The 23,589-nt window shown below is 35.7% G+C and overlaps 1 long non-coding RNA gene across 2 annotated transcripts; it reads right to left on the bottom strand.

Annotated features, from left to right (window-relative positions):
- Positions 1–365: 365 nt before the first annotated feature.
- 4933402J10Rik (RIKEN cDNA 4933402J10 gene) lies at positions 366–23,249 on the bottom strand. Of its 2 annotated transcripts, NR_040682.1 has the most exons (5): positions 22,527–23,249; positions 14,014–14,077; positions 11,700–11,860; positions 10,477–10,592; positions 366–477 (listed from the first exon to the last, which is right to left on the bottom strand). It is a non-coding gene; the product is annotated as an RIKEN cDNA 4933402J10 gene (long non-coding RNA). The 2 variants fall into 2 exon arrangements; NR_040683.1 differs by lacking the exons at positions 11,700–11,860; positions 14,014–14,077.
- Between the last annotated feature and the right edge of the window lie 340 nt (positions 23,250–23,589).

Here is a 23,589-nt window from a genome sequence, read left to right on the forward strand (position 1 = left end):
ACAGTCCATCTTCTATTTACCAAGCCTCTTTAGGAATATGATGTATTAAAATCTGATAAAAATAATCTTAACAATATGACAATTGGAATCCATTGTAAAAGTTAATGCATTATAGTAACTTCTTTTTATAAAACATATAAGTAATCCAGGGATGATTTTAAAGTATATAGGCAGATTGTATGTCAATTCAACGTACATACTGCACCATTTCTTCTAAAGGGATTGAGCAGTCCTACATTCAGTAAGTCTGCAACTCTTCAGTGCTCCAGATTACCAAAAGAGATTCCTGAGCCTCAGGAAGTATACTGATATGCTTTGACCCAGTTGTCTTGAGAATTCACTCATGGAAGCCAATCAAGCAATGAGGATAGCATATGAAGCTTTATTTCCTGATTTTGAAGGTTTTCCAGAACAAGCTTTCATCAGACTTTAAAGAGGAGAATGAAGAGTTCTTCTTGAAGGTATAAATGCCTCTGCCTGTAAGTGAACATATAATATTGATGAAGGGTCACATACCACATCAACTTAAGACCTGTGACAAATGCCAATACATTCATTCTTGTTTAAGACACACATTTAGAGTGGTCTAACACTACAAATAATAAACATAAAATATACAGTCCTATTTTTAATTAACTCAGGATAACTATCTATATCTAATCTATATCTATATCTATATCCATATCCATATCGATATCCATATCCATATCCATATCTGCATCTATATATTTAAATTCTTTGAATATACCATTCGTTGTATTTAAAAAGTAAAGAAAATATACTCTTTTGTTATAATGCTATTTTTCCAATAAACCCAGATTCAACCTTGCATAATTATGGAATAAAATATGTTTCATGAAAACTGAAAAGATTGCATTTTTAAAACTAAATACAAATCAATATATAGTCATACACAGTGTAAAATTCTTATAGCTATATATTAATGTTAATATTAACAAATACTTTACCATTTGACATGAGTTGAGTAAAAGGAAATAATCTAGTAATTAGAATAAAAATAGACTAAATCAAACTGTTTTTGGGGGGTGGGAGGGGATTCGAGACAGGGTTTCTCTGTACAGCCCTGGCTGTCCTGGAACTCACTTTGTAGACCAGGCTGTCCTCGAACTCAGAAATCTGCCTGCCTCTGCCTCCCAAGTGCTGGGATTAAAGGTGTGTGCTACCACTGCCCAGCTTTAAAACAATCTTTTAAAGAAAGGAAGACAAACTTTTGAGATTGTATTCTATTCCTCCTAGAGATTTCTCCTTATTTAGGATTATTAGCTTGCATTCAAAGAAACCTGATACTTTAACATGATTAGAATTATTTCTTTTGATTCACCTATGTTATTAGTCTTTCCACTGTTTAAGTCCATCGTGTATATTATCCCATTCTTGTGCAGTATTTACCATAAGTAAGCATGTCAATTGTTTTGATGGTGTGAATTTTGTTTTCTTATTTGTATGGTACAAATCATTGGGAAAGATACTCTCATCAAGTGTTTCAATAGCTTTAAGTACAGTGCTTACTGGTAGGTCAACTACTTCCCCTTGCTTAAATGGATAATTTCTTGGAAAAATTCATTAGGGACTCTTCCCTGGGAAGGGATAAATCTCTCTCTTATCAGTTGTCCTTTTCCTGTAGCTCTTTAACAAGATAAGACACCCTGTCATATCTGCTGCATCTACACTAGAACACCAGCTGTTGTGGGAGTTTCTTAAGACATTGTTTAGGCAGCTGTGATGTGGAAATTTCATGGCTATGGGTTTACTGTCAGAATGAGAAGGCACAATCTCATAGGAGATATTTTGGTCATCTGGCTAGTATACGTTTTCCAAGTCCTCTACCACAATGTTCCCTGAGCCTTGGGTGCAGCAATTATATTGTAGACATATCACCTGAGGTTATGTACCACATGGTGAGCTTTCCTTTTCATTTGTAAAAAGATAGTAGTTCATTTTATAACAAGAAAAAAAAAGCTACATGCAAAGAAACAAGAATTTATAATGTATTTAGTGATTGTACTAGATCAGTAAAATAGAATTATTATGTCCTCCTCCAAGATTCATGGCTTGACTATCTACATATAGTTGACTAGGTTTTCAGCAGCAGACCTGATTTTCCTACCATTTGCTCAGGCCAAGTGTTAGAGAAAATAACAATAGAATAATGACCATTCTACAAATGTGAAATTTATAAAGATTATAATTAGTCACAAAAATGAAAGGAAAAAGATACCGAAAGCTTAAAAGTCTTTTAGATGAACAACAACTGCTTGTACAACCACTCTAGAAATCAGTTTGGCAGTTCCTCAGAAAATTGGGCATAGTACTACTGGAAGATCCAGCAATTCCTCTCTTGGGCATATACCCAGAAGATGTTCCAATTGATAATAAGGACACATGCTCCACTATGTCCATAGCAGCCTTATTTATAATAGTCAGAAGCTGGAAAGAACCCAGATGTCCCTCAACAGAGAAATGGATACAGAAAATGTGGTACATTTACACAATGGAGTACTTACTACTCAGCTATTAAAAACAACGAATTTATGAAATTTTTGGGCAAATGGATGTATCTGGAGGATATCATCCTGAGTGAAGTAACCCAATCACAAACGAAGTCACGTGATATGCACTCACTGATAAGTGGATATTAGCCCAGAAACTTAGAATACCCAAGATACAATCTGCAAAACACAAGAAAATCAAGAAGAAGGAAGACCAGCGTGTGGATACTTCAGTCCTCCTTAGAACAGGGAACAAAAATACCCATGAAAGGAGTTACAGAGACAAAGTTTGGAGCTAAGACAAAAGGATGGACTGTCCAGAGACTACCCCACCTGGGGATCCATCTCATAATCAGCCACCAAATGCAGACACTATTGCACATGCCAGTAAGATTTTGTTGAAAGGACCCTGATATAGCTATGCCAGTGCCTGGCAAATACAGAAGTGGATGCTCACAGTCATCTATTGAATGGAACACAGGGCCCCCAATGGAGGAGCTAGAGAAAATACCCAAGGAGCTGAAGGGGCCTGCAACCCTATAGGTGGAACAACAGTATGAAATAACCAGCACCCCCTGAAGTTGTGTCTCTAGCTGCATATGTAGCAGAAGATGGTCAAGTTGACCATCATTGGGAAGAGAGGCCCCTTGGTCTTGCAAACTTTATATGCCCCAGTACAGGGGAACACCAGGGCCAAGAAGTGGGAGTGGGTAGGTAGGGGAGCAGGGCGGGGGGGGGGGTATAGGGGATATTTGGGATAGCATTTGAAATGTAAATGAAGAAAATATCTAATAAAAAATTGAAAAACAAACAAACAAAAGAAATGAAGGAAGTTCACTGTAATGTTTGGTAAAGTAAGGTGTAGACTATTTTAATAAATTCTGGTATGCTGCCTAATGCCTCCCTGGAACTTGGAGAGAGCTCGATAGAAGATAGACCCTGAGGACCTTAAGCTCTACTCCTATTGATATGGCATCAAGCAAACATGATCTTCAAAACCACTAAAACACACACACAAACATATACATAGGGTGATTTTCTATTTTACAAATATTACATATTCTGAACTATATGATGTGAATGAATGTTGGTTTAGTTAGTGGTTAGTTATTCTATTAGTCATACACATTAATTTTCTTTACAAACAAGAAAGCTTTCTGGGAAATGTACTGTTAATTTATTTTGTCAGTATGTATTTACCTAAATATTATAGATAGATAGATAGATAGATAGATAGATAGATAGATAGATAGATGATAGATAGATAGATAGATGATAGATAGATAGATAGATAGATAGATAGATAGATAGATAGATAGATAGATAGATGGATAGATAATACACATATCTATCCTCTTAAAACAATCCAGCAACTGAGGTAACCCATGTACACATTAAACTTCCTTTAACTGACTTTTTCCAGTTTAACTATAAGGAGTGAAATATTACATACTAATCAAAAAGTAAAGTGTGATTGGCAATTCAGACTTGGGATTCCACGGGAATGAGAAGCAGAGAGAGAAAGAAAAGCAGAGAAAAAGAGGAAAAAGAAAATGTGGTAGATATAAAAGTGAAGAAACAGAGAAAGATGGAAGGATGGATAATACTGAGATGGATCAAATTACAACACCTATTAATAATTTGTGCTGTGGACTATGTAGAAAGATTCTCAGTTTCCCCTTTAATGTGGAACACTAGAAAAGCAATTTGGCTCTGGATGCAATCATTTTACAAAACATGAACGCTAGTTGGAACTACTAATATAAGATCCCATGGGAGAAATGAAAGAAAAGGTTAAGAATGAAGACTGTGTTTAACAACTGACAAATGCTAACTGGTAATGTGCTTCTAGCAGAGTAGTGCTATTGCCTTTTCATTTTATTTCTCCTTAATACTGTTTTGATTATTTGATTTTCTTGTGACAAGGACTCTATATTAATGATAAAAGTGCGTTTCATGAACCAAAATGATTTAAACATAGTTTTCAGAGTAACTCTTCCCAAAATGTGCCCCTGGGATTTCAACTTTTCCTGATTCAAGATATTTCTCTTCAAGGTATAAAACCACTTTCAAGTGTAATAGTAAAGTAAACAGTCTTATAATTTGTTTGATTGAACCTGCGTGGATTGTTATTCATTAAATGACAAAATCTAAGTAAGGGAAAAACTCATTGTTTTAAAAAGATGTGCCCCAGAGCATCCACATTTAGTTTCAAGTAATGATGGGTTTTAGAAAGCTTTTCAATTCTGCCAAATCATTGCATGCATATATTACTCATTGAAAACAGAATATGTAGAAATGACTCTTAATGATAAGTATTTATTAAATGTGTTTTACTTCCAGCTAATACCTTCTAAGGACTTCTGGGTAATTTGAGGGATCATTTCTCTAAGAACAGAGAAACAGAGCGACTAGACTCACATTGATATAGTATTTGCTAATTTACAGTTGGCAGTTTAAAGTTCTCAACTTGATCTCAGAAAGAGTTCACTCTTCTAGACTCTGTTAAATCCTAAAACCAGTGAAGAGAAATAAATGGCCTTTCGAGAAAAAAACAAAAACAAAAACAAACTGGCCTGTGATACAAACACTCTAATCAAAACGCATGCTTCAGATTAATACATATTAAACATTATTCAGATTAATTTGCATTCATGACTTAAGCCCCACATAAAGAAAAGAAAACAAGATGTTTCATGAATTTCTGCAATCCTAAGGAAAATCATTTATAAATGGGTGAGCGCATACAGGTACTAACAGATAATTTGGTAAAAGTTTTCTAAGTGCCCTCAACATTTTTATGCTTTTCTCTTGACTAAAGAATCTATATTTATACAGTTGCATCTTTTTCATCAACTGCTCTTATTTTCCTGTGGTCTTGGTGCTTCCAACTGCAGAATGGATCAATCTTTCTTCAACTTACAAAATTACTCAAAATGGACTTGATTCTTTCAACCTTTCTACTTGAAATGTCAGTAAAGCTTGCATGACCAGGGCAGAATGTACCTTTCATTGAGTCTATGCCACTTGAGTACCTTATTTTGTGTTTCTTAATAGAGGAAAATTACCAGTGACTGACCTGAGTGCTTTAGAAATAAAAACTCAACTTGGAATTCAAGTGGCTTCACCTTCTTATTAATGCCCTTCAGAAATTAGAGCAGAAATCTCTTGAACTTTCAGAAATGGTGCAGTCATTGGTTACTTCTGTGGCTTAGAACTCAAGTAAAAGACATGTAAAATTGAAATTAAACTTTACCTAAAATAAGTGGGAAATTAAAATGCCATGTTAGGGATGTTATAAACTTCTCAATATGTTTCATGGCAATAACATTTTCATTAAATACATTTTAGGAAACAAAAATGTCATTAGCCCTTTTATGATATTTTCCCAATGAATTTTCTTCTTTGTTTCAATAAGCAGAGTTGGCATTTGTCTTATATTTGGGCAGATGAAGAAAACAAGTCATTTATATACTCCATATTACAAATATGAGCACACCCCATTTTATTTCAGAATTTGAGGGCTTTGTAGTTTTGAAGGAATTTTAACGTGGCCCCATATGAGACCTTGAATAAAATGACAATTTATTCCATTCTAAAACATTAGAAAGTTCAATAAAATATTCTACTGGCTTATAATAAATACTCAAGTTTTAACTTTATATTACCAAGAATTTAGGATCTTTCATACAATATTCTGAATTTCAAATATATTTATTTATAAAGTAAAACAATTAAGTATTCATCAAGTATAAATTAGATGGTTAATCAGGGCAGTTAAGAAAAGCTTGTGTTTGTAGGAAGCAGAGCCTGTTGCATTGATTTATAAGAAAGGATCTCAGTATTAATATTGAAAATAAAATGGTCACCAAAGGTTCATGTGCTAAGGTTCAGCTCTTATCTGATGGTGGTATTTTTCTTTTTTCTTTTTTTTTTATATTTTTATTACATATTTTCCTCAATTACATTTCCAATGCTATCCCAAAAGTCACCCATACCCTCTCCCCCACTTCCCTACCCACCCATTCCCATTTTTTTTTTTTTTTTTTTTTTTTGGTCCTGGCGTTCCCCTGTACTGGGGCATATAAAGTTTGCAAGTCCAATGGGCCTCTCTTTCCAGTGATGGCTGACTAGGCCATCTTTTGATACATATGCAGCTAGAGACAAGAGCTCCGGGGTACAGGTTAGTTCATAATGTTGTTCCACCTATAGGGTTGCAGATCCCTTTAGCTCCTTGGGTACTTTCTCTGGCTCCTCCATTGGGAGCCCTGTGATCCATCCAATAGCTTTTCAATGCTTCTGGAAGTTTATAGACGCTTTTGAGTAAAGGCAGTTCACTTGGTGCAGGCCCTTGAAACTAATGCTACAATTTTTCTTTCTCTTCTTCTAGTCTGCTAGTAGGTGAGCACCTCTTCTTCCCCCTTTCAACTTTGACTTTCTGGAATTTTCCACAGTGTAAGGCAAGTAATGCCATTAGAAATAATAGATATCAACAAAAAGTGATGTACTTTCACATTCTGGGGTTTGGCCAATAATTACATTTTATAATTAATGTTCCATATGCCTTCAATTCTAAAGACTGATAATAGTTTAATTTTACATATATGTGACAAATTCTAAGAATAGTATACAATTAAAAAGTAGAAAAAAATGAAAAAAAATCAGTTCAATATCAACTCTTTTTTATTGATTCTAAATATGTGTCTCTTCTCTCTAACAAAATAATACAACATATACTATTTCAGTTTTTTGGAACAATTTGTTTTATTGAGAACAAGATGCAGGTTCTGGGACTCTTATTTAAGCTTTAAACATCAGAAAACAAGGAGAAATGTTACAGGTAAAAAAAAATGTGAAAATAATATAAAGTGTAAGTTAAGTGGAAAAATATAGTCAAAATTTGACTATATGTATAACATGACCTCACTGAAGAATTTGAAGTGTGTATAAACTAGCTGAAATTCACAATGACTGTTTTACTTGAAATATATTTTTCTTAGATTAAAGAACTCAAATCCTACTTAGTATATTTTTAAAAATAATTTGTCAGTTCGTTGAGAATTCCATACAATGTACTAACATTATAATTACCCACAACTCCTTTCCTAACCTTCCATCTAGAAGCACTCCCTACTGCACAACTTATTGTCCTATTTTTTTTCATTAATTTAATAACCCATCAACTCCAATTTGTTCTGTTCATAAACTCCTAGATGTGAGATCTCTGCTGACACAATTATGTCAATATTACCTATGCTATAGTCATTGGAATAAGGGGATCTTAATTTGAAAATGCTCCCAAACATATTGACATGTGATCAAGCCTGAGGTATATTTTATTAATTAAAAGTTATGTGTGTTATGCATGTTCCAGAAGAGTTGGTGCTACCCTTGGGTGAGCAATTGTTTTACAAGAAGGTAGGCTGAGAAAACCATGAGGAGTAACCCAGTAAGCCTCACTCCTCTTCAACTTTTTGATGAGTTTCTGGCCTTAGTTTCTTACCTTGAAATCCTGGACTGTTCTCTTTCATTAGTAGACTATAAAATAGAAGTGGATGTGGTCATGAACCTGGATGTGGAAGTCCAAGTGGAAGAAGTAGAAGGGCAGCAATCCCTTCCTCTGTCAGTTGCTTTTGGTCACAATATTTTATCACAGCAAAAGGAAGTTAACAAAGATAAGACCCACCTACTGGAACTTGCTCATCCTATTAAGAGCCGCACCGTTAAGAAAATTGACTCACCTTTTCCCAGAATCTATCAACTACTTAAAACATTTTGTTGGTGATAAGTTAATAAACCTCCCACTGAAGCTAAAATTTTGAGTGGGTCATCCTTATGTAAATCTTCTGCAAGAAACCACATCTGAGTATAGTGGTCCTGTCAAGGTCTGAATACAGGATCTTGCTACAGTCTTTCCTAACTCTGACTCTTAACTTCATTCTTACCTCTCTACTATAATGCTCTTTGGGGAACTATAATAAGATGCATAAGATTCATTTGTGGCTGGGAAGGTATACTCTGAACTTTCTTCAGCTGTATGTTTCTGTGATAACTAGTGCCCACTGCACAAGCTTTCTAGAAAAGCCAATATCCATGAACATTAAATAAAAACTTCCAGAGATAATCCTTTACTTCATTTCAAGTTATGTTAGGGAGACATGGTAGTAAAATCATCATTACTACTGACACAAACATAGAAACACTTATCAAAGAAATAGAATGAAGTATTCAGACATAAAAGTCTATTTACCTATAAGTACCCAAGGTTTGACAAAGGTGTTGCAAACATTAGAGAAAAGACAGCATCCTTAACAAATGGATATAAATGTATAGACAAGACTACTTGCTCCTTTACCATTCTCACCTATACATATTAAGTCCCAGCTTTTCAATTTTTTAAAGGCAATATCTGGACATTGCAGTAGAAAGAGTAGAGAGAATATTTTTGAACTGTGGTTCAGAAAAGGACATTTTGTAAAGGACACTAGTGGCCCACCAGAGCAAGTTGAAATCCACGACATTAAATAGATTCTGTACTGTGAAAAAAATGTATATTGGCTAAGGAGGTGGCCTAGAGAATGGAAAACGTGTTTTTATCAGGTTATTCATTTGATAGTATAATGATACTTAGGAAGTATAAGGAACCCAAAAACTAAAATTAAACACCAGAAAAAAAAAATGTGATGAAAGAAAAATGGGTTAATAGAGAGTTTAAGGAAGAAATACAAATAGCAAAGACATATTTTTAAAAGTGATTAAAATTATTAGCTTTCAGGGAGATGCAAATTAAAACTACTTTCCAAATGTACATTACTTCAGTAAGAATGTCACGTTTGTCCACTCAGAATGGCGAAGACTAAGAAAACAAAGGAAGCCAAATACAGGCAAGCATGTGGGATACAAGGAACTCTCATACCCATCATGGGAGTGCAAACTCCTAAAGCCATCATAGAAATAACTGTGGCAGTTTCTCAGAGCACTAAATATAGATCTTATTCATGACTTAACCTTAGCACTCCTTAATCTACATCTAGAGGAGTCTACTTCCTCCTACAGCAATGTATGCTCATCTGTGTATGTGTCTGACCTATTTAAAATATCTAGGTAATTAAAATAGCTTTGAAGTCTCTCAGGTGATAAATGTTGACTGAAAATATGGTATCTCTGTACAATAAAATTCTGTGTAACTATAAACAAACAAACAAACAAACAAACAAACAGACTCTGAATAAGTGGATAGAGCTGGCTAGAAAATACCATACTGAGTGAGTAGCCCAGATCCCAAACAACAAGTACTATATGTTCTTATATAGGATTTGAGCACCAAATGTTTAGATTTTGTGCTTAATTTGTGAAACAAAGGAAATTAAATTAAAAGTGGTCCATTTTAGATGAAGGGATAAAAAGATCTTAATGAAGGAGGATAATAAACATGGATACTATGTAGAGGAATTAGAAATAATTGTACAGGTAGTGTAAGTTGAGAAGAAAGATGGGGTTGTAGAGCTAACGGTGGTTTAGGGATGTGTAACTAAGGATAAGTGCTTGAAAATGCCAAATGAAAATCTTCTTAAACACAAACACAAACACACACACACACACACACACACACACACACACACACACACACACACACACATGCACGTACATACACACGCACCGGTTTTACTGAACATACACTTCCCTTGCGATTTTGTTCCTTTCATCCTTCAAAAAGCAATAATTTGGAAAAAAAATTCCCAAAGTCAGGCATAGAACTACTACCTTCAGAAAGTTGGTCGCAAGTATCACACAGCCCCCGATGGAAATATAGGGTAATGATGTTATTTTAGTTTTGACCCAGAACTTGACAGGAAATATCTATTGCTGAAGACATTACAAAACTTTGTCACAGGTTGTAAGAAGATCAAATCAGTACTGACCAGAAATATCTTTCATTTGTGAGGAGGCAAGGTCATTAACTTACCAAACAATGTACCTTGAACTGCAATGATGATTGCTGTGTTACAGTAAAACCACAGATACACCAGGGGCAGCATAATGATTATTTCAGTATGATTATTGGTGGATTGGAAGTCTCCTCTTTAAAAGAAAAAAACACATACCTATTATTTTGCATTATGCACACAATGTTTAACCTTTAAAGTAGCAGCAGTAAAATAATTTTTAATAAAAATCAATTTATCCTCCAAATAAAAGATATTTAAAATATGGAAAGGAGGAAAGATCAAATAAACCATTTTCAGTTAGAGTTTGTATATGATCTGAATTTAGCCTTAAATAAACGATGTAGAAGTGTTTTGTAAAATTAGAAGCCTAAGTATCTGGATTTATGACGTCATAATTACACTGTGCACCACTCACTATGAGTATTTGAGTTAAATCTCTAGAAAATGTGTAATATAAATCACACATAAGAGCAAAATCAGATGATTACAGTGCTGGCAAAGTAGGGACATAGGGATCCTTGGAAACAATCTCACCAAATTGATGAGCTCCAGACTCAGTGAGCAAACCTGTCTCATAAAATAAGGAGGGAGAAAAATTAAATGGAGTGAAGGTCACATATTGTGAAGTTCTGGATTTCACCTGAGCACACATTCAGGTTCATAGAGTGAAAAAATTCACAAACACACACACACACACACACACACACACACAAGCTTGAAAATATTACATTCACATGAGTACACATTCAAGTTCATAGAGTGAAAAAATTCACAAAAACACACACACACCCAATATTACAGTATACAAAATATCAGTAAACATGAAAAAAGGATTTATACTACATCTTAGTTATGAAAAATAAGACAATGCTTGATATTACATTTAAATTTTCTCCATAGATTATTACTTTTCAAATTTACCAGACCTAATTATATACACTAGCCTAAATAATAATACAATATCAAAGGTAAATATTTTTATTTTGGTAATTGTACTGTGATTTTATAATAAATAAAATTTTCTTGATTTTATAAAATATAAAGTGGGGAGAGCTGTTGTGCCTGCTGAGACTCGGAAAAAAATAACTGTACATACAAACCAAATAGTTACACAAAGAGATTACACAAAAGATAAAACCATAGTGCAAAACATAACACTTTCCTTAAAATTACATGTAATACATGTGGTATTTTGAATATACTTGCAAAATTTCATTAAGTATGAATTGGTTATACTGACCATTTCAAGTGTCAATTGACTGGCATCAGGGATGTCTGTGTAGCTGCTTAAACAATATTTCTGCTTGTAAAATGATTTGGGGAATGTGACACCATTTGAAATCTGTAGATTCCTGAAAACACAAGATTTGCCTGAGTAAATGTACACAGGCATCATCCCTTCTGTTGAGATACAGAAAAGAACAGAGAGAGAAAGAAAGAAGAGATCATTTTCTTTATGGATGCCATTACACTCTTCTTTGTTCTCATAAATGACAACTACTCTTTATAAAATTTAAGAGCATGGGAGAAATTTTATTTTGGAAATAATATGCATATAAATGTGTTAAAATGCATATATCATATTAACGTCTTTATAGTTAGATAGGTATATATTCTACTCTTCAGCTCTTCTGGAAACCTCACATATATGTATATATGTATATATATATACACACACACATAAACACACACACACATATATATATCCATTTCTTACACATTAAATTAGAAACCACGAGTTTCAGATTTCTCCTCCTGAAAGATCTATCTCAACCAACCTTAGGAGAAGTAATATTTTCTAGAGCAAAGTGTAGATACTCCGGTCCTTCTTAGAAGGGGAATCAAAATACCCATGGAAGGAGATACAGAGACAAAGTGTGGAGCAGAAACTGAAGGAAAGGCTATCCAGTGGCTGTCCCACCAAACCCAGACATTATTGTGGATGCCAAGAAGTGTTTACTGACGGGAGCTGATATAGTTGTCTCCTGAGATGCTCAGAGCTTGACAAATGCAGAAGTAGATGCTAACAGACATCCATTGAAGTGAGCACAGGGCTCCCATTGGAGGAGCTAGAGAAAAGAACCAAGGATCTAAAGGGGTTTGCAGCCCCATAGGAGGAACAAAAATATGAACTAACCAGTAACTCCAGAGCTCCCATGGACTAAACCACCAACCAAAGAGTATACATTGAGGGACCCATGACTCCAGCCACATATGTAGCAGACCTTTTGGGACATAAATGAGAGGAGAGGTCCTTGGTTCTGTGAAGGCTTGATGGGGAATGCCAGCACAGGGTACTGGGAGTGGATGGGTTAGTGAGAAGGGGGAGGGGGTGGAATGGGGGGCTTCAGAGGGGAAAGGAGAAAAGGAGATAACATTTGAAATGTAAATAAAGAAAATACCTAATAAAATAAGAAAAAATAAAATAAAATAAAATAAAATAAAATAAAATAAAATAAAATAGTTTATTTGGAAAAAGACTGGTAGAGAAACAGATGTTGGCCTGACAGTAAAATTCTAAACTTATATTAATATCAAATTGAATTTAATATACCAATCCCACTGAGATTAGAAACTTCTTTAATAATAATAATTAATAATAATAATAATATACATGTTTTGCCTAATTAGTTACATAATGTATGTTTTTCTACCATTTTGCTAAGTGTTTTACATTGTCCTGGAATAATTGGCTTGTGTTGATTTATTTTATCAAATTCTCATTGTATTGAAGTAGCTCATTTAAGGATTATCATTCTAAAAATAAATTATATGGAACGTATTATGAATTTCTTTTTGAAAAATCAAATTTACTTGTTCATTGTGTATCTGTTTTGCCACCTACCTTGTCTTCAGGGTCCTTGAGTGTGTTTGTTGTATGCACATGTGTTTTCTTATATTCTGTTTTGGTGTTTGGAGCCTTGCTTTATGAATGCAGGTTAAAGAATACTTAGAAGACAAACACATTATTTTTCTCAATATTTCTCCTCAAGCTGGGTTGAGTTTATGTGAAATTACAATTGTTGACATTAATTAGTAATTTTAAAAGAAAAAAAAATATCTAGACTGCTTCCACCCCTTGAGGGAGAAATTAGATAAATGAATACATCAACCATAGAATAATTGATATACTTGTTGTATAGTCTTGAATTTGCTGGTACAGAATTAATTAAAATAATAGACAGCAAATGAACACATGCCATTGCCTAATGCTTGCTTGTTACCATATGCCTTTCTGTTTGTTTGCTTTAAATTATAGACATTTAGAGCTTAAAATTGGTTCCTTTTGGACAAGCAATAAAATTTTTCTTTTTTTTTAATTGGGTATTATTTCATTTACATTTCCAATGCTATCCCAAAAGTCCCCCACACGCTACCCCACCCACTCCTCCACCCACCCATTCCCACTTCTTGGCCCTGGCATTCCCCTGTACTGAGACATATAAACAATATGCCTCAATAAAATTTTTCTTATTGAAACTTTAGGAAATAAAACATATTTCAAGAGCTCTAATGCCACTAGAACTTATCCTTTCAATTGAACATACACTTACTTGTTTTAAAGTGGTTATTTTCTTGTAATATGAGAATAACTAAATACAGGGTTCACAGTAACAACTGAGGATAAACAAAAGAAAAAGATAATCCCTATATTAATTTAAACTGTTTTATTAACTTTTGAAAAGTTAAAACATTATAATTTGATTATTTTCTCCACCTTTTATAACTTCTCCCAGATCCACACATCCATTCCACTCCCACCCAACTTTGTGTCTCATTTCTCTTTAGGTTCATAGAGTACAGTCTCCATTGTCCATATACTGCCATTGTGTGTTGGAATTCAGTGGAGCAGGAATCATACATTTAAAGAAAACTATTTTTTTTCTCACAGACACTATCAATTGTTAGAATCTCTTCAGGTAACAGTAGAACTCCCCTCCCTATACTTGCCCACCTGCTGAGTTTTTGTCTGAATTGATCTTGTACTTGTCTTGTATATGCAGTCATAAGAACTATGAGTTCATACGTGCCACTGCCCCATAGTGTTCTGAAAACAGTTTCAGCTGTAGTGTTGGTGGTATTGTGATGAGCTTAATTACCTTTCATTACACTCACCCACATTCTCTGGCCCTTATATTCCTTACACACACACAAACACACAGACACATACAGAGACACAAACACACACACACACACACACAGCCACACACACTTCCATGCTTAGTAAACTTTGGGGAGTGTGGATATGATACAGATGTTCTTATTGTTTGAATATTAATCAGTTATGGGTCTCTTATTAATCACCATGAATGGCAAAAAGAAGCTTCTCCCATGCTGTGTGAAAGATGCTCTGTGAGACTAATGATAAGTCATTACTTTGTATCTTGTCTATTTATTGTAATATAATACTAGAATTTTTCTTCTAGGGCCTATGACCTATATAGTCACAGATTCTTGAACTCAGTAATGGTACCATCTTATGAAATAGAGCTTAAATTCTATCATAAAGTTGTAGATTTCTGCCATTATATTTGTGCTTGTATTGATCCACTGGGAAGAATCTCTTTTGGTGGGCTTATTATTATAACTCACAAGGAAAATAGCTGGGTAAATTTATGACTGTGCTACTTCCCCAGTAACAAGTTTAGCACCTTCTAGAGGTATAACCTAAGCAGTACAGATGAAGATTCTAGGTGAGTACCAACATTACTTTTCATTGTCTATGATTTTATATATGTTGTATCTTCAGCATTAGGATCTTATTGTCATGCTCTGTATAGTAACAAAAGCAAGAAAAGTCATGTATGAAGAGAGTGTCTGTGACAAAATATTAGCTAATAAATAATAATCCAGCAGTAGTGCTAACACATTTCTGGTACTGGTTTTGTTTGTTAGCTTGTATTGTCAAATAGGGGTACTACTGTTCTAATACAGTTTCAATTCTTTTTACGTCTGTTTAAGCTTGTTTATAGAATTTTTCCTTAATGGTGTGTTTTCATGTGCATCTTTCTGGTCTTTAGGAATAATTTTTCCTTCTTGCTTTCCCCTTCTTCCTTCTCTTTTTACTCCTGTCTCACTACATCTATCTGTTCCTGCTTTATCAGTCTATTATATATTATGTTCTCTCTGCTTTGCCTTGAGGCCCCATCAAATGACCTCCTTATTATTACTTACCACTTTGGGGATCAAGTTGAATAAATGAAAATCAGCATCCATTATGTATCTATTCCTCACCTACTCTGTTGTGAATGATGTCAAACCTTAAAATTACTTTACATAATATTTTCCTTCAAGATCAGCCTTTTGTAAACTCCTTTAGAAACAGGGGATAATATCCAACTAATTGAAAACAAAATAGAACATACTTGAATGACAAGTTTAACTAATAAAGGGAAACATGAGGTAGAACATGCTAGAATACTACTGAGAGTAGCATGGTAGAACTAAAGGGGCCACATAAAACCAGTTCCTTAATGCTTATTTTATTTATTTCCTTTTTTATTATTTCTGTACTTCAATATTTTCAAGATAAATAGCCTGTCTAATATTAAGCAGTTTTCTCTACATGAAGAGTTCTCTTCAGAAACAGCAACAGAGAAGTATATTGAAATCTTTGTAAAGAACCTGTCCATTAACCCTCAATATTCTAGAAGTGAGGAAGATAATGCAAAATAATTGCTTATTAGGATCTCATTATTTATATCAACTTATTTTGTTTCAAAATCTGACTATTGGTTGTCATTCCAGTTTTGTTCAATATCCATCATTTATGTAAGTTTGAGGGTCCTAGAATTTAAAGAGGCACACCCACATCCCTAACCCAGAAGCCATCTCAAGTTGATGACTACTTACAAAATGAATGAATGAATGAATGAATGAATACATGAATATTAAGTTTTCTTCATGCGAGTCTCACTGGAAATACAATCCACTCCTAAAGGTAGGATCAATACTTTGCAGTAGATGTCTTTAGAGGTTTTTGTATCATAATATACAGCCAGGGCTGTCTTTGTTCTTTTTTGGAAGCTTACAGATTATGTGGATATAAATATATGACTTCTGACACCAGCACTGGGGTTCCTTACCAGCAGAGTCCCCGGACACCCAAAAGGACCCACACAGGATCCCCCACGGGATCTTAAGACCTCTGGTGAGAGGAATACAGCATCTGCTCCAATCCAATCGCATAGGACCTGAGACTGCATTAACTAGGGAAGCAGATAACCTGGCCTGATCAAGGACACAAGTCCCTTCTGGTCCACTCCAGCACCAGGGTTCCTTGCGCGCAGAGTTTTCAGACACCCCCAAGGTCCTCACAGGACCCTGCATGGGATCTTAAGACCTCTGGTGAGTGGGACAAAACTTCTGCCAGGAGGCAGGTTTGAACACCAGATATCTGGGCACCTTCCCTGCAAGAGGAGAGCTTGCCTGAAGAGAGTACTCTGACCACTGAAACTAAGGAAAGATCTAGTCTCCCAGGTCTGCTGATAGAGGCTAACATAATCACTTGAGGAACAAGCTCTAACCAGGGACAACTATAATAACTAGCTTCAGAGATTACCAGACGGCAAAAGGCAAATGTAAGAATCCTACTAACAGAAATCAAGACCACTCACCATCATCAGAACACAGCCCTCCCACCCCACCTAGTCCTGGGCACCCCAACACACCCAAAAAGCAAGACCCGGATTTAAAGCATATCTCATGATGATGGTAGAGACCTCAAGAAGGACTTAAAGAAACACAGGAGAACACAGCTAAACAGGTAGAAGACCTTAAAGAGGAAACACAAAAATTCCTTAAAGAATTGCAGGAAAACAAGACAAAACAGGTGATGGAAATGAATAAAACCATCCAAAACATAAAAAGGGAAGTAGACACTATAAAGAAAACCCAAAGTGAGGCAACACTGGAGATAGAAAACCTAGGAAAGAAATCTGGAACCAAAGATGTGAGCATCAGCAACAGAATACAAGAGATGGAAGAGAGAATCTCAGGTGCAGAAGACTCCATAGAGAACATCGGCACAACAATCAAAGAAAATACAAAATGCAAAAAGATCCTAACTCAAAACATCCAGGAAATCCAGGACACAATGAGAAGACCAAACCTATGGATAATAGGAGTTGAGAATGAAGATTTTCAACTTAAAGGGACAGCAAATATCTTCTACAAAATTATAGAAGAAAACTTCCCAAACGTAAAGAATGATATGCCCATGAACATACAAGAAGCCTACAGAACTCCAAATAGACTGGACCAGAAAAGAAATTCCTCCCAACACATAATAATCAGAACAAAAAAATGCACTAATAGAAGAGAAAATATTAAAAGCAGTGAGGGAGAAAGGTCAAGTAACATATAAAGGCAGGCCTATCAGAATTACACCAGACTTTTCACCAGAGACTATGAAAGCCAGAAGAGCCTGGACAGATGTTATACAGACACTAAAAGAACACAAATGCCAGCCCAAGCTACTATACCCGGCCAAACTCTCAATTAACATAGATGGAGAAACCAAAGTATTCCACGACAAAACCAAATTCACACATTATCTTTCCACGAATCCAGCCCTTCAAAGGATAATAACAGAAAAAAAAAAAACAATACAAGGACAGAAAACACGCCCTAGAAAATTCAAGAAAGTAATCCCTCAACAAACCAAAAAAAAGAAAGCCATAGAACAGAATGCCAACTCTAACAACAAATATAAAAGGAAGCAAAAATTACTTTTCCTTAATATCTCTTAATATCAATGGACTCAATTTCCCAATAAAAAGACATAGACTAACAGACTGGCTACACAAACAGGACCCACATTCTGCTGCTTACAGGACACCCATCTCAGGGAAAAAGACACATCTCAGAGAAAAAGATAGACACTACCTCAGAGTAAAAGGTTGGAAAAAGTTTTCCAAGCAAATGGTCTGAAGAAACAAGCTGGAGTAGCCATTCTAATATCGAATAAAATCGACTTCCAACCCAAAGTTATCAAAAAAGACAAGGAGGGACACTTCATACTCTTCAAAGGTAAAATCCTCCAAGAGGAACTCTCAATTCTGAATATCTATGCCCCAAATGCAATGGCATGGTTTAATATATGGAAATCCATCAACTTAATCCATTATATAAACAAACTCAAAGACAAAAACAACATGATCATCTCATTAGATGCAGAAAAAGCATTCGAAAATACCCAACACCCATTCATGATAAAAGTCTTGGAAAGATCAGGAATTCAAGGCCCATACCTAAACATGATAAAAGCAATCTACAGCAAACCAGTAGCCAACATCAAAGTAAATGGTGAGAAGCTGGAAGCAATCCCACTAAAATCAGGGACTAGACAAGGCTGCCCACTTTCTCCCTACCTATTCAACATAGTACTTGAAATCCTAGCCAGAGCAATTCGACAACAAAAGGAGATCAAGGGGATACAAATTAGAAAAGATGAAGTCAAAATATCACTATTTGCAGATGATATGATAGTATATATAAGTGACCCTAAAAAATCCACTAGAGAACTCCTAAACCTGATAAACAGCTTCGGTGAAGTAGCTGGATATGGATATAAAATTAACTCAAACAAGTCAATGGCCTTTCTCTACAAAAAGAATAAACAGGCTGAGAAAAAAATTAGGGAAACAACACCCTTCTCTATAGTCACAAATAATATAAAATATCTTGGCGTGACTCTAACTAAGAAAGTGTTATATCTGTATGATGAGAACTTCAAGTCTCTGAAGAAAGAAATTAAAGAAGATCTCAGAAGATGGAAAGAACTCACATGCTCATGGATTGGCAGGATCAACATTGTAAAAATGGCTATCTTGCCAAAAGCAATCTACAGATTCAATGCAATCCCTATCAAAATTCCAACTCAATTCTTCAACGAATTAGAAAGAGCAATTGGCAAGTTCATCTGGAATAACAAAAAACCTAGGATAGCAAAAACTCTTCTCAAGGATAAAAGAACCTCTGGTGAAATAACCATGCCTGACCTAAAGCTTTACTACAGAGCAATTGTGATAAAACCTGCATGGTACTGGTATAGTGACAGACAAGTAGAACAATGGAATAGAATTGAAGACCCAGAAATGAACCCACACACCTATGGTCACTTGATCTTCAACAAGGGAACTAAAACCATCCAGTGGAAGAAAGACAGCATTTTCAACAAATGGTGCTGGCACATCTGGTGGTTATCATGTAGAAGAATGCAAATTGATCCATTCCTATCTCCTTGTACTAAGGTCAAATCTAAGTGGATCAAGGAACTCCACATAAAACCAGAGACACTGAAACTTATAGAGGAGAAAGTGGGGAAAAGCCTCGAAGATATGGGCACAGGGGAAAAATTTCTGAATAGAACAACAATGGCTTGTGCTGTAAGTTCAAAAATTGACAAATGTGACCTCATGAAACTACAAAGGTTTTGCAAGGCAAAAGACACTGTCAATAAGAAAATAAGGCCACCAACAGATTGGGAAAGGATCCTTACCTATCCCAAATCAGATAGGGGACTAATATCCAATATATATAAAGAACTCAAGAAGGTAGACTCCAGAAAATCAAATAACCCCATTAAAAATGGGCCTCAGAGCTAAACAAAGAATTTTCACCTGAGGAATACCAAATGGCTGAAAAGCTCCTGAAAAAGTGATCAGAAAACTTAATCACCAGGGAAATGCAAATCAAAACAGCCCTGAGATTTCATCTCACACCAGTCAGAATGGCTAAGTTAAAAAATTCAGGTGACAGCAGATGCTGGCGTGGATGTGGAGAAAGAGGAACACTCCTCCATTGTTGGTGTGATATCAAGCTTGTATAACCATTCTGGAAATCAGTCTGGCAGTTCCTTTGAAAATTGGACATAGTACTATTCGCAGATCCTGCAATACCTCTCTTGGGCATATATCCAGAAGATGTTCCAACTGGTAAGAAGGACACATGTTCCACCATGTTCATAGCAGCCTTATTTATAATAGCCAGAAGCTGGAAAGTATCCAGATGCCCCTCAACAGAGGAATGGTTACAGAAAACGTAGTACATTTACACAATGAAGTACTACTCAGCTATTAAAAGGAATGAATTTATGAAATTCCTAGGCAAATGGTTGGACCTGGAGGGCATCATCCTGAGTGAGGTAACACAATCACAAAAGATCTCAAATGATATGTACTCACTGATAAGTGGATATTAGCACAGAAACTTAGTATACCTGAGATATAAGATACAATTTGCAAAATACATGAAACTGAAGAAGAACGAATACCAAAGTGTGAACACTTTGCCCCTTCTTAGAATTGGAAACAATCACCCATGGAAGGAGTTACAGAGACACAGTGTGGAGCTGAGACAAAAGGATGGACCATCTAGAGACTGCCAGATCCAGGGATCCATCCCATAATTAGCCTCCAAACGATGACACCATGGCATACACTAGCAAGCATTTGCTGAAAGGACCCTGATATAGCTGTCTCTTGTGAGACTAGGCTGGGGCCTAGCAAACACATAAGTGGATGCTCACAGTCAGCTACTGGATGGATCACAGGACCCCCAATGGAGGAGCTAGAGAAAGTATCCAAGGAGCTAAAGAGATCTGCAACCCTGTAGTTGCAATAACATTATGAACTAACTAGTACCCCAGAGCTCTTGACTCTAGCTGCATATGTATCAAAAGATGGCCTAGTCAGCCATCACTGGAAAGAGAGGCCCATTGGACAGGCAAACTTTATATGCCCCAGTACAGGGGAACTCCAGGGCCAAAAAGTGGGAATGGGTCGGTAGGGGAGTGGGGGCGAGGGTATGGGGGACTTTTGGGATAGCATTGGAAATGTAATTGAGGAAAATATGTAATAAAAAATTAAATATATGACTTCTGAGTTTGGGGTTATATGGGACTTCTGTGTATGCAAATATATGTGCTTTTTGTCCATTTGTATTTCTGGTGCTGGTTCTTTGTTTTGTCCTGTTTTGATTAATTTCTTTTTGTTTAATTTTATTTAATCTTATTTTTATTCTTGTTTTATTCTTGCTTTATTTTTGTTTTTCCTTAGATGCCTGTTAGTTTTCTAACTAGATATAGAAAGGGAGCAGGTCTGGAGGAGAGGGAAGTAGGAGGAACCTGTAGGAGTAGGAAGAGGGGAAATTTACTCAGAATAATTCAGTATATATTAGATGAAAAAATTCAATTAAAAAGAAGGAGACTTGTGTCAAAATTTAACACTAAATGATGAGCCATAATTTCTGTTTGTCTGTGTACACAACTGGTTAAGTCTGTGTGTATGTGTGTATGTGTGTGTGTGTGTGTATCCCTCTGTGTGTATAAGTATGTGTGTATATGTTGTGCTGTGTTGGGTTTTTTTTTAATGGTTTTTGTGTGTTTGTCTGTGTTGGGTGGGTGTGGATGGAGTGAAGGACATGGGTCATTTTGGATACTGACTAATTTATTTTTAGGGATTAGTTTACAAGCTGGCAGGGTTAACAGATCCAAGGGTGTTTATTGGAACCACAAAGACAATTTCAACTCAAATAATGTAAGAGTACAGGCAGAATTATTGTTTTCAAAGACTTATACTGGTAATATGTGATTATAACCATGGTTGATATTCTTAGTAATTGATTACTAATGGTGATTCAAATTTTAAAAATACCTTCATAATTATGTGGAGAAGGGTGTTTTAAAAATGGGGCATCACACCCTATACAAGTTGCCATATTGTGGGAAGGCAATCACTTAAATAAAGTAAGTTGGCTAGGTTTAAAGTGCTGGGTATAACTTCCCTTCCACTGTGTTGGTCTATAGTCAAGTTAGAGAGTTGTCAGATACTATCAAGATGATAATAGCATTATTACACCCTTGGAAATATGCACCTTGTTGGTCATTATAGTAGAGCATAGACTTTACAGCTAGACAGTGTTATTATTGCTTGGTGTTTACATGCCATTATTTTAAAACCTGTGAGAGCTAGTCCTCAGGGAAGAGGCTTCTAGGTCAGTTCCAGTTGAATTCTCCTAACTACAGTGTTTGAAATATGTGGTGTCTTCAGCAATAGGGACTTACCTTCAAGTTCTTGGGGGAAGACAAGGGCAATAGCAGGTAAGGTTATGAATCCTAGAGGAGAACCTATTAGTTCTACTTTTCTATACCACTATAATTTATTTTTTCCCACATCTTGAATGTTTTATTTCAACTGCCAACTGGCACACAACTTGTTGGCTCTAGATGTGATCTCAAATGTCTTTTCTTTTCTCCACATTTAATTCTAAAACTGCTGTAGCTTGTTCTAAGTTTCTAACCCAGGCTTCACACTTTCTCGATCCACAGGAGGTCACTTGGAATGGTTTCATATCCCAACGTTTTTTGTTTTGGCTATGGTGGGTTTTATTCTTTGCATTATTTGTCTTGTGAGAACATAAAAATATTGTTGGTCTTACTGTTCTCTTATAGTTTCTTGGGCAGGCGGGTGGCAACTGAAAGGTGTTTCTTCCTGGTTTCTTCCTAAGTGTTTTATCATCTTTCACTAGTTTGTCTTTGTTATTCTTCCTGACTGTTAGGTGACTGGAGCACTCCATTTCTCTTTGTCTGTTGGCATCTGGGCCTGGCTGTTCAGATGTTTCGGCTGGCAGTTGATTGTTGGCATTCTCTGGTATGCAGGCTTCTTCCTTCGGGTTTAACTCTTCCAGGGATCTGCTCCAGTTACCTGTCTTCTGCAAATTGCCCCCCATGATTAGTGTAGGACACCACCATCCAATTTGGTGTGGCTGACAAGTAGCACCCACCACTACCACCAGCAGCCAGTAACAGCAATAGAATGGCTTATACATCATAAAGCATGTCTACTCCTGACACCTCTGCAGAGGTTGAGGGGGAAGTTCTGGGGAGGAAAGGAATAAAGAAGTTGGATAAAGACGTTGTTTCTTCAATACTACTTGTACATCCATTCCAAAATGATTTACTTCTGCTTCAGTTCTCTATGGTTAAATATCTGTAGTCAAATGGCAACAAGAAAGTAATTTCTTCAAGTCACTACCATAGGTGCTCCCCTACCTACCTCCCTTTCATTGGTTCAGTCTCCATCACCTTTTTTTCCTTCTTACTGTGAAAAGAAATTTATTCTTCACTT

The sequence above is a fragment of the Mus musculus genome, chromosome 5 (genome assembly GCF_000001635.26).
Source record: "Mus musculus strain C57BL/6J chromosome 5, GRCm38.p6 C57BL/6J".
Classification (NCBI taxonomy): Eukaryota; Metazoa; Chordata; class Mammalia; order Rodentia; family Muridae; genus Mus; species Mus musculus.